The sequence below is a fragment of the Anomaloglossus baeobatrachus genome, chromosome 3 (genome assembly GCF_048569485.1).
Source record: "Anomaloglossus baeobatrachus isolate aAnoBae1 chromosome 3, aAnoBae1.hap1, whole genome shotgun sequence".
In the NCBI taxonomy this organism is placed as follows: Eukaryota; Metazoa; Chordata; class Amphibia; order Anura; family Aromobatidae; genus Anomaloglossus; species Anomaloglossus baeobatrachus.
This window is the reverse complement of record NC_134355.1, coordinates 222,421,338-222,434,295: the sequence shown is the minus strand read 5'-3', so window position 1 is coordinate 222,434,295 and position 12,958 is coordinate 222,421,338. Positions and strand designations below refer to the sequence as shown.

Genomic DNA, 12,958 nt, shown 5'->3' with positions numbered 1-12,958 from the left:
TGATTCGACCATGGAGGCCATTTTAAGACAGAATCCTACAAACTGTTCTAGTTGACACAGGTTCTTGAGGTGACCAGGCCTGTTGGAGCTCTGCTGCAGTGAAGAGGAGCTGGCTCTGGATTTTCTAACCAACAAACGTTCCTCCTGAGCAGTTGTCTTGCGGGGTCTGCCGGACCTGGGCTTGTCAAAAACATCTCCAGTCTCTTCAAATCTTTTTTTCTCTATCGTTTCATTGGGGGACACAGGACCATGGGTTATGCTGCTGTCACTAGGAGGCTGACACTAAGTAGACACAAAAAGTTAGCTCCTCCCTAGCAGTATACACCCCGAGCGGGAGGCGGGCCCAGATCAGTTTTTGCTTAGTGTCGTAGGAGGCTGATGTGTGCCGTCTCGGCCCCCCTCAGCCATTTGATTTTTGCGCTTTTTTCCTTTATTTCGGCGCCGCTCATCGCTCTCATATCTGTCTTCTCGTTTTTTTCTGCAGGAATTCTCTTCATCACTCATCCTCTGCAGCTCTGTGGGTACCACTCCCCAGGGTCGCAGGGGCTTGAGACTTCGGGCCCTCTCCCCCGTCCATCCCCGTGGTACCACTCCTGGGTTTGCGCGTGTGGGCAGAACCTCGTGGGCACCCCTGATTCGCCCTGCGGTATCACCCCAAAGGGCGTACAGGGGCACACAGCAGGGACGGGACCTCCGCAGCGCTTTTGGAATCCGATGGGGCCCGCATCGCTGCCTTCTCCTGCAGGGGGGCTCCTTCCCCCCCATCCTGATGTCCACTTCCCTGCCTCAGCACGCTGCTCCCCCGGAGCCCGCAGTCTTCCAGGACGGGGGCGCTGCACACAGGCAGGGGCAGAGCGCCCTGCCTGCACCGCATCCATCGCTGGGCCCGGCGACGCCGAGATTAGGTAGGACCGACCTTCTCCTACCTTCTTCCCTCGGATGCTCCAAAATTTAGGCCCTGGTCTCGGCCTTGTAGCTACTGCGTCCTAGCCACGCCCCCCCGCTGCAGCGCTATTGGCCGCCGGATGTCAGTCTCAGCTCCTCCCACCGCTCAGCCTCCTGGCTTATGGTGGGGGGCTGTGGATACTCCGTTTTTTTCGCGGCTTAACGCGGCCCCTCCTCCAGCCTCCCCCAGCGTCCCCTCGCCATTTTAGCCTGCTCCTGGTCCCCTGAGGCTGCAGCGCGCCGGCGATCTCTCTCTCTGGCCACGCTCACTCCTGGACTCCCTCTTCTGGACTGGTGGGCAGCACACAGGACCTGGGTAAGCTCTGCTCCAACGGAGTAGCCCTCACTAGGTACCATTCACTTAGTTTAGGGATGATTTTAAACCTCTCCTGTCTCTTTCCTAGCAGCCTCAGGGAGAGTACCTTTTTCACCATGCCTAATGCTAAGTCCGCCCGACCCAATCAGGCCCCTTTTGCCTTATTTTTTGCATGCTCCTCCTGCAAAACCAAATTTCCCCTAGGCCAGGACGCCCCACTATGCTCCGGCTGTTCTGCAGACTCGCAGCCTCCGCAGGACTCCTCGGCCGACGCTTCTGATACCGCAGCCGCCGCAGCGACAGATGCTACAGGGCCCTGCGTCCCGCCCCCCCCCCGACTGGCTGGCGTCCCTGTCCCAGTCCGTAGATTCCCTCTCTGAGGCTTCTCGGACTATTGCGCAAGCACTGCGCCTGCTGCCGTCGCTCACCCAGACTCCCGCAGACCCGACGCAATCGCCTCCGGAGCAGGTTAGCCCCGTCGCAGGGACCTCCTCGGCTGCTCAGAAGCGGACCCGCCAGGTCTAGTCTTTAGCGTCTTCCCAGGTTTCACCTTCATCCCCAGGTCCAGATTATCATTCCTCCCGGGAGTCTTCCGACCGCTCCGATGATGATTCAGATGCAGCACCCCTGCTGGATTCAGAGCAGGCGGCTGATGTTCGGCGCATGGTGAATAGCCTGGTAGAAGCAGTAAACCAGACCCTAAAAGTACAGGTGGACCCCGTCTCCTCCCAGAGCACCCAGGTCTCTTAAGCGGATGAAGCGGGCCCAGAGCGCATTCAGCGGACATCCAGAATTCGCTGAGTTACTGCGCAACCACAGGCAAGAGCCGGACAAGGTATTTACCAGCGGTAAGTCCATTGATTTACATTATCCCTTTCCTGAAGGGCTTTGAAAGGAATGGGCAAGCTCCCGATCTCCCGCCTGTCTTCTCACACAGTCCTGCCGCTCACTAACGGTACGTCTCTCAAGGACCCCACCGACCGTACTATTGACAGGTTGGCCCGTTCCGCCTTCGAGGCAGCGGGCACATCCCTCTCACCGGCCTTTGCCTCGGTTTGGGTTGTGAAGGCACTGATGTCCTGGGCGGACCCGCTACGCTGCGGACTCCGCGCCATTTCTGCCAATCCGGATCTGGTCCTCATCTCTTCGCAGATTTCACTTGCGGGTGAGTACCTGCTCAACGCAGCTCTGGCGTCTGCCAAGTGCGCGGCCCAGTCCTCCAGCAACAATGTGGCCATCCGTCGAGCCCTCTGGCTCCGGTCCTGGAACGCGGATGCGGCTTCTAAGAAATCGCTGACTTCCCTGCCCTTCCTGGGGGAACGTCTTTTCGGAGATAAGCTGGACCAGTTGATCTCCGAAGCGACGGGAGGAAAGAGTACATCCCTCCCCCAATTTTGCCCCAAGCGCGTCCAGAATCAGCGCCCCACCGCTCGTTTCCGGCCCTTTCGCAGCTTCAACACCCCACCCCAGCCTCGGAAAAGCCGCTCTCCTCCGAGAGACAGGAGGACCCCGTCATTCAAGACCAATCCCGCCTGGCGTTCACATCCCCGCCAGTCCACGAAGTCCTCTTCCGGTTACCGTCGTCGCTCCTCCAAGTGACTCGCGGTCGGCGCGCAACAGCGCCAGACTCGTGGGAGGGCGTCTGTCTCGTTTTCAGCATGTGTGGATCCCCCTGACCGCGGATGCCTGGGTCAGAGAGATCATCGTCTCAGGCTACAAAATAGAATTCGATTCAAAGCCACCGAGACGTTTTTTCTAATCTCGCCCTCCCGAGTCTCCCGCGTGGGCTCGCGCGTTCTTTCACTCCATAGAATCCCTCCTCCAAGCCGGAGTCGTGGTACAAGTCCCTCCCTCAGAACGTTTCAAGGGGTTCAATTCCAACCTTTTCGTGGTCCCCAAGAAGGACGGCTCTGTCCACCCCGTCCTCGACCTAAAGTTTCTCAACAGGTCAGTGAGGCCTCGGCCATTTCGAATGGAGTCCCTCCGCTCCGTGATCGCATCCATGGAGGTCGGCGAATTCCTGGCATCGCTGGATATTCAAGACGCCCATCTTCACGTCCCTATAGCCTCCTCTCACCAACAGTTCCTCCGCTTTGTGATAGCGGAGGATCACTTCCAGTTCACAGCTCTTCCTTTCGGCCTCGCATCCGCCCCCAGAGTCTTTACGAAGATCATGGCGGCTGCCATGTCCGTCCTACATTCCAGAGGTGTCATGGTCATTCCGTACTTGGACGATATGTTGATCAAAGGTTCTTCCTTCGAGTACTGTCGTCTTGGGGTTCAGGTCACGATAGACACCCTTTCACGGTTAGGGTGGCTGATCAATCGGAAGAAGTCCTCTCTGACCCCGGCCCGACGGATCACCTTTTTAGGCATGGTATTCGATACCACCCAAGGGCGGGTTTTCCTCACACAGGAGAAGATGTCCTCCCTGCAACGAGGCCTCCGCGTTCTCCGACGTCAGCGCCAGATCTCCATCAGGTTCGGCATGCGAGACCTCGGTCGTATGGTGACGGCGATGGAAGTGGTACCCTTTGCCCAGTTCCACCTCCGGCCTCTCCAGCTGGCCTTGCTGAGGAAGTGGGACAGATCTCCCTTTTCTCTGGACCGCAGGTTTCATCTTTCGCCGGAGACCCGCACTCGCTTCGTTGGTGGATCAATCAACGCAACCTCACGATAGGAAGGTCATTCCTCCCGCTCCAGTGGAAGATAGTGACCACCGACGCCAGTCTCCAAGGCTGAGGGGCAGTGTTTCGGCATCACAGAGCGCAAGGGCGATGGACGCCGCGAGAGAGTTGTCTCCCGATCAACATTCTGGAGATAAGAGCCATCCGGCTAGCCTTGCAGCAGTTTCGGCACCTAGTACAGGGTTGCCCGGTCAGGATCCAGTCGGACAATGCCACGGCGGTGGCGTACATCAACCACCAGGGAGGCACAAGGAGTGTCGGGGCGATGCGATAAGTCAAGAAGATTTTGCACTGGGCCGAGTGTCATCACTCCCTGATCTCAGCGGTACACATCCCCGGCGTGGACAATTGGGCGGCGGACTTCCTCAGCAGGGAAGGCCTCGCCTCCGGCGAATGGTCCCTCAACAGGGAAGTCTTCAACCAGATCTGCGACAGCTGGGGAGTTCCGGATGTGGACCTAATGGCCTCCCGGTTCAACTGTCAGGTTCCGCAATTCGTAGCGCGGTGCCACGACCGCTTGGCGTTAGGAGTCGACGCCCTCACCCTATCATGGAGCCAGTTCAGTCTCCCGTACATCTTCCCTCCGCTCCCTCTGATCCCGAGGGTCCTCAAGAAGATCAAGGCAGAAGGAATACCAGTCATTCTGGTGGCTCCGGACTGGCCCAGGCGAGCATGGTTCGCGGAACTCACTCAGCTCCTCGCAGACGCTCCGTGGCGCCTTCCAGACCGTCCAGATCTTCTGCAGCAGGGACCTCTTTTCCATCAGAACTCAAAGGTCCTAAATTTGACGACCTGGCTATCGAATCCTGGGTTCTAGCTCAATCTGGTTTTTCTTCAAGGGTGATGCAGACAATGATTAGGGCCAGGAAGCCATCTTAATCAAGAATATACTACCACACGTGGAAAGTCTTCTTCAGGTGGTGTGAGGAACACAGCATTTCTTCTCCTCTCAACTTCTCCCTTCCGTCATTATTGGCATTCTTGCAGTCAGGCCTAGATGCAGGTCTCTCGCTTCCCACACTAAAGGGCCAGGTATCGGCTGTCAATCCTGTTTCAGAAGCCACTCGCCTCTCGCCCACAGGTTAAGACCTTCATCCAGGGAGTTGCCCACCTGGCTCTGCCGTATCGTCGGCCTCTAGAGCCGTGGGACCTTAATCTAGTCCTAGGGTCACTTCAAGGTCCTCCCTTCAAGCCCTTGCGGGATTCTTCCCTTTCTCACCTGTCTTGGAAGGTGGTGTTCCTCGTTGCCATCACTTCTATTCGAAGGACATCAGAGCTGGCAGCTCTCTCTTGTCGTGCCCCCTTTTTGGTTTTTCACCAGGACAAAGCGGTTCTTCGGCCAGATCCCTCCTTTCTGCCAAAGGTGGTCTCACCGTTCCATCTAAACGAAGAAATTGTCCTTCCGTCCTTCTGTCCTGGCCCCTCTCACAGCCTGGAGAGGTCCTTGCACACCCTGGACCTGGTGCGCGCCCTCAGAATTTACGTCTCCAGGACCGCGCCATTCCGTAAGTCGGATGGTCTGTTTGTCCTTCCTTCTGGTCCCAAGAGGGGTACGTCGGCATCCAAGGCCACGATTGCCAGATGGATCCGTTCCGCCATATCTGAGGCCTATCGGATTCGGGACAGGTCTCCGCCACGGGGGATAAGGGCGCACTCTTCCCGAGCAGTGGGAGCCTCTTGGGCGATTAGGCATCAGGCGTCGGCCGACCAGGTTTGTAAGGCCGCCACCTGGTCTAGCCTGCATACCTTTACTAGGTTCTACCATGTTCACACCCAAGCATCGGCAGATGCCAGTTTTGGGAGAAAGGTCTTGCAGGCGGCAGTTGCACACCTGTAATAGGGTGAGAGCATTCGATTATTGTACAAGCCCGCCGAGGGAGGTCGTTTATTTCTTCCTATCTGCGGTGCTTATGTATTCCCACCCAGGGACTGCTTTTGGACGTCCCATGGTCCTTAGTCCCCCAATGAAACGATAGAGAAAGTAGGATTTTTGTGTACTCACCGTAAAATCTCTTTCTCTGAGTCTTCATTGGGGGACACAGCACCCACCCTGCTTGTGTTTTTGGTTGTTTAATCGCATTTGCCTGCCATTTTCAGCGGTCTTATGTTCATAGACCACTTGTTCGCACGGCTGCATTATTTTAGTTATAACCTTGTTTTATGTATGGTGATTCTGGTAGTCCTCCTACTGCTTGTGCACCAAACTGATCTGGGTCCGCCTCTGGCTCGGGGTGTATACTGCTAGGACGAGCTAACTTTTTGTGTCTACTTAGTGTCAGCCTCCTAGTGACAGCAGCATAACCCATGGTCCTGTGTCCCCCAATGAAGACTCAGAGAAAGAGATTTTTCGGTGAGTACACAAAAATCCTACTTTTAATTCTTTGTACTTGACGCGGAGACACATTAAAGGTGCCAGCCACCTCTGCAGTGGATCTGGTCTTCAGCCTCTTGATAATCAAGGCTTTGGTCGCAGGGTGGATTTTTAGCATGTTGTCAGAGGTCACGTTGCAGTTCAAGTGAAAGTCTGGGGTGCTGGGTTTCTTTTTATACACACCCACTAATTAACAGATCATTTAGTGAGCACAGGTGAGGATGTAAACTAGGATTGGATGCATTATATGACACGGCGACAAAACTTCTGTCAGGGAGTGTATAACTGTTGTATAGCTATAATATTACTGCCCCTAATAATAAAGCCATCTTATTGATTTTACCAAACAGTGACCAAAATAAAATAAAAATAAACAATTCCTGAATTGCTATTTTTAAAAGTTCATTTTGCATCACAAAAATACAAAGGCCTCAAAAAAGGTTATGTGCCTGAGATTGGTACCAATAAAAATGTCACCCTATCCCACTAAAAATAAGCCTTCAAATGACTATCCACAGAAAAATGGAAAACTTATAGTTCTTAAAATATGGTGACTCAAAAACTTAAAAGCAGTTTAGTGTGTGCTAGTAGTCAATCATAAAAAACAACTATATAAATCGGGTAATGCAGTAAATTGTACTGACCCGAAAAATAAAGCACTCATATCACTTATAGCAGGGGTCTCAAACTCGGCTGGGTGTATGGGCCGCACAGAAGAAAAAAAATAATTTGGGGGGCCGCATTCTTTGCAGGACAAAGTGACATTTTTATTGGTACCATATATAATATAATTTTATTATTTTTTTTACACACCTTGGGATCACTGATTTTGAACATTTTCACTTGTTCATTATAGCAAACGTGCACATTCTTTGTTTAAATATAAACTTTTTTTTTTTTTACATTTTATTCCTTTCTTGCAACTAATAGTCTTACAGTTAGCACTATATAGAAATTTTGACCAACATCTTTTAGTAATGTTCCCCATATTGTTGTAACGTGCCCATCCTTGTCCCCTTGTAGTATTGTGCCCCATCCCACAGTAATGTGCCCATCCTTGTCCCCTTGTAGTATTGTACCCCATCCTAGTCCCCATCCCACAGTAATGTGCTCATACTTGTCCCCATCCTAAAGTAATGTTCCCCATCCTTGACCCCATTTTGTAGTAATGTGCCCATCCTTTAGTAATGTGCCAACCTTGTCCCCACCCTATAGTAATGTCCCCAGCATTATCCCTATTCTATAGTACTGTTTCCCACCTTGTCCCCTTGTAGTAATGTTCCTATCCTACAGTAATGTTCCCACCTTGTCCCCATACTGTAGTAATGTCCCCAGACTCCCCATCCTACAGTACTGTGCCCATCCTAGTCCCTATCCTATAGTACTGTGCCCACCTTGTCCTCATCCTATAGTAATGTCCCCAGCCTTGACCCCATTCTATAGTCATGTGCCCATCCTAGTCCCTATCCTATAGTAATGTCCCAATACTATAGTAATAATGTCCCCATCCAATAGTATTGTGCGCATCCTTGTAATGTCCCCATCCTATAGTAATGTCCCCAGCCTTATCCCCATCTCATAGTAATGTGCGCACTTTGTCCCCATCCTGTAGTAATGGGTCAGCAGCTCCCCTCACCTTCCACAGACGCCGGAGTGAAGCTAAGGGGAGTGGTCTGCGGCCCCAGATCCACAGTGATTGGAGAGATCGGTCACAAGGCCGGTCTCTCCAATCAGAGCTGGGGGCGGGTGAAACACAGGTCACCCAGCTCCAGCCAATGATCAGGGCTACAGCTGCACTGATCTTGGCTGGATTTCAATGTTTCAGTGATTTTCAATGGCTGAAACATTAGTGGCTGTGATTGGCTGAGCGGCGTTCGTCAGCCAATCACAGCCTCCGTAGGTCCGGGGAGGAGACACCACCCCTCCTGAGGTCCCCTCCTCCCCGAATCTAAGGTATTTGCAGCGATCGTAGCCACCGGGGCTGCGATTTCGCCATGACGTACTGGGTATGTCATGGGTCCTTAAGTACCATGGAGCCATAACGTACCCAGTACGTCATAGGTCGCTAAGGGGTTAACGTCCAACACACACACACACACACACACACACACCATTCTTCTCACCTGTCCCGCGCTCCCTCCGCTGCCTCATCTCTGCTTCGTGCGGCCCCCAGGCCCGTGCCCCTGTTCACTATCACGGCAGCTGCAGTGTCAGTGATTTATGTCAGATGATTGTATTGCCGGCGCGAGAGCGCAGCGCCGGCAACACATTCATCTGACAGAAAGTGCAGACAGTGGCTGCGGCCCCTGCACCGGCCGCGATAGTGAACAGGGGCACGGGCCTGGGGGCCGCACAAACTACCCTGAGGGGCCGCATGCGGCCCGCGGGCCACGTGTTTGAGACCCCTGACTTATAGCATAAAAAATGGAAGATATTTTTCAACTGTTTTGATTTGTTATTTCTGCCTCCCAATGATCGCAATAAGATGCAGCTCCAGTTCACAATTATCCTGCATTCCGTGAGGAGCACTGACATCGGGGTTACTGTGCAACTTTCTGAAATACATTATATTGACAAATCCCCAACATATGGTTCCCTATAATGAAGCAGAGGGAGTAACTGTATCAGTCCCATCATTTAGCATTGTCAGTCTTTTTAACCATGCATAAAAGTGCGTTGGCCATAGTTTTGTGCACTTCTAAAAAAAAAAAAAAAAATAAAGGGTCATCACTCAACAAAAGGCAAACAGAGTTCAAAGTATCTCTGCCTACCTCATAGTGAATTATTCTGTTGGGGGTTTCATTTGATTCACGGTCATTCAGATATTTAGATGGAAACCGCAATGTAATTTTTCATCATAAAGCACAGGATAAATGTGATCCAAAATACTTTGTAAAATGTTCATATTAAAACCATCAACTCACTCCATAAAAAAAAAAAAAGTCCCCACTCAGGTCTATCATCTGTCTGGTACCACATATACTCTAGAAAAACATCATTACTCCCCAAATGAAATCCAGTGGAGGAAAAAGCTAGAAGCTTTGAAGCCTAAGAACACCATCCAAACTGTGAAAAACGGGGGTGGCAGCATCATGTTGTGGGTTTGTTTTGCTGCAGGAGAGACAAGTGCACTTCTCAAAATAGATGTCATGAGGAAAGAAAATTATGTAGCAATTTCAAAGCAACATCGCAAGACATCAGCCAGGAACTTAAAGCATGGGCGGAAATGGGTCTTCCAAATGAACAATCACCCAAAGCATAAGCCAAACTGGTTACAAAGTGGCTTAAGGATAACAAAATAAAAATTTTGAAGTGGCCATCATAAAGCCCTAATATCAATCCTATTGAAATTTTGCGGGCAAAGCTGAAAAGGCAGGTGCGAGCAAGGCGACTTACACACATGGCTCAGTTTTACCAGTTCTGTCAGGAGGAATGGGCACAAATTCCTACCAACTATTGTGAGAAGTTAATGGAAGAATATCCAAAACATCTGACCCAAGTCACACAGTTTAAGAGTAATGGTACCAAATACTGATGAAATGTATGTAAAGTTTTGACCTTGAAGAAAGTAATAAACATGCCTTAAAACATTCTCTCATTCTCTCACTCTCAATATTCTGGCAATTGGCAAATAAATAATATTGGTAAATCTAATTGACCTAAAATGGGATAGATTTATTCTGATTTCATGTTAGATAGTGAGAAAAACATGCAAATGTGTCTGTTTAGATAGTGTACTGTATGCAAACATCTGGTGTTATCTGTATAGGATATCTGTGTGTTCAGTAGAAATTGAAAATTGGGTACACATGTGGCACTGGTCAAAATTGAAAAGTTTAGCCTGTTCAGGAAGGTGTAAAAATGCTTTGGTGGTAAAGGGATAAGGGGCATTATTATATTATAGAGGTACTCATATTTTTAGGGGCAACTTTACAATTTAGAGGGCATAAAGGGGATGTCATTGCTATGTAGGAGCAAAATGGTGGGCATTTTTACTGTGTGGGCTACTAGGAGTAGCACCACTTCTAGACAGCTGGTGCCATAAAAAAAGAATAGGAAAGGAAGCAACAAGTTCGGTATTGGAGTGACAGTAGGATGGAGACTTTGTATAAGTTGGAAGTAAGCAGGGAAGGTCTTAGAAATGTCAGAACTTATGTGTTTTTGTTGTTAACCAGATGGGATAAGTCCATGACTTCACCAGAAAGAATATTATTTCTGAGTAGTGATGAGTAGACCCGCAGATAACCGGAACCAGCTGATCCTGGTGATCCGTTTTCTAAAATCCGGCTCTAGGCCAGATTCTAGTTTCCATATAAGGTCATGGGGACCAGAATCTGGCAATTAAAAGAGGTGGTTGAAGGGATAGGGGGATGGCTTTACGTTTTTTTGATCAAAAATAGTATTTACTAAATATCCTACATTTATTATATACATTATGCTTTTGATAGGTTACAGAAGGGTATATTTTTATATTATTTTCATCTTTGATGTTTTATGTCTTATAGCCAGTGTGAACATGAGATTACAAGCTGCACGCACACCAACTGATACTGCAGCTAACTTTTTTGTTTCTTTTAGGATAGGGGGATGGGAGCAAGCGTGCTGTACTTAATTGGCCTCCGGCATGGCTGCACACTGCTCCCAGGCGCCGCATTCACTTCCGGTGCAGCGCATTAGGCTCACTTAATATGCACTGATTTCCCTGCCGACTGGCGCTTGTGATTGGTTGCAGTCAGATGCGCCCCCACAATAAGTGACAGCATGTCTGATGCTTCCAGTCACAGATGCAGTGTTCATCTATCATGGTATAAAAATAAATAAAACATTTAACGTATGGATTCCCCATATGATATCCAGCACAGATAAAACACACGGCTACAAAGCTGTAGCCCCCAGCCTGCTCTTATCTGGGCTGCTTATGAAAATCGGAGGAACCGCATGCAGCTTTTTTTTTACAATTTTTTAAATAAATAATTGTAAAAAACAGACGTGCCCCCCCCTCAATTCTGTTACCCAGTCAAGGTAAAACCCGATAGATGGTATTCTCAGGTTGGCAGCCTGCACCTGCCCGGGAGTGTTGCATGCATTATAAGTGACAAGCCCGGCGCTTTACCCGCCTCTTCCCGATTGCCCTTGTGCAGCGGCAACCGGGGTAATATAAGAGGTTAATGGCAGCCCATAGCTGCCACTAACATCTAGATTGGTAATGGTATGAGACCCCCCCATTACTAATCGGTAAGTGACAGTAAATAACACAAACACCGAAAAAATTCTTTATTTGGAATAAAAGACAAAAAGCACCCTCTTTCACCACTTTATTAACCTCAAAACACCCCTGCAGGTGCAACACAATCCACACGAGTTCCCCAACGATTCAGCTCTGCTACAGCTGAATTTACAGAGTGTAGCCAAAGAACAATGACCATGCACTGTAACTGCAGAGGCAGACACTGAGCAGCGATCAGTGGTTAAGTCACTCAGGCTATTTGCGGTCACAGGTGGAGGATGTGACATCACCGCTGATCACGCGGCTCACTCTCTGCCGGAAGCTCACGGCAGGAGGTCATTGGTCTATGGCCGTGTGCTATCAATTCACATGTAGCAGAGCTGGGATAGTCGTGGGACCTCGTGTGGATTATGTCAGACCTACAGGAGTGTTTTGGGGGTTAATAAAGTGGTGACGGAGGATTTTTTTTTTTGTCTTTTATTCAAAATAAAGGATTTTCTCTGTGTTTGTATTTATTTACTTTCTGCCATTACTAATCTAGGGCTTAGTGACAGCTGGTGGCTGCTGCAATGTAAAGACAGGGAGTGCACTACCCTATAATATGGAATCTCTTATGGCAAAAAAACACAATATGAAAAAGAAGCAAAAAAGAATGCCATAAAACAAGGATCATATATAAATATAAATAATATAACAGTCTTTATTAAAGTGTAGTATACATGACACAAGATTAAAAACAATTAAAAAACAGCTGCCATTAACCCCTTATATTACTCAAATTGCCACCTCACCAGGGCAATCAGGAAGAGTCTGGTTTTATACCGACTTGGTTGTGGTATAAATGGTACAGCCATTTCTCCAAAGTGTCCCAGGAGTCTTTTTTTAACACATCAGGCTGTATGTTACTTGTGCTTCTGTGGACAACTTTCCTGACCTAAACATGTTACCATGGCCTGCAGAACTTTGGACTGCTCTCCCTTTGAGCACTTCTGGGACGTCATTGGTCAGCAAGTGTAAAGGATGAGAACAGCAGTGGCTCCTAATAATTTGCATGCACAAGTGCATTTAGCATATTAGAACATTCCTCAGGCAACCAGTAACCTCACTGATAGCACATCAATGTTGTAAGTGCGCATATTTTTTGTGTGTGGAACTCATACTGGATACTAAGGCGGGCTTTGCACACTACGACATCGCAGGTGCGATGTCGGTGGGGTCAAATTGAAAGTGACGCATATCCGGCATTGCATGCGACATCGTAGTGTGTAAAGCCTAGATGATACGATTAATGAGCGCAAAATCGTCGGAATCGTATCATCGGTGCAGCGTCGGCGTAAAACATAATTTCGCTGACGCGACGGTCCGATGCTGTTCCTCGTTTCTGCGGCAGCACACATCGCTGTGTGTGAAGT

At 49.6% G+C, this 12,958-nt stretch overlaps 1 protein-coding gene across 6 annotated transcripts in view; it reads right to left on the bottom strand.

The window, feature by feature from the left end:
• Nucleotides 1-12,958, bottom strand: part of LYST (lysosomal trafficking regulator) — a 1,763,279-nt gene that overhangs the window by 1,173,168 nt on the left and 577,153 nt on the right. The gene's annotated exons all lie outside the window — the stretch shown is intronic.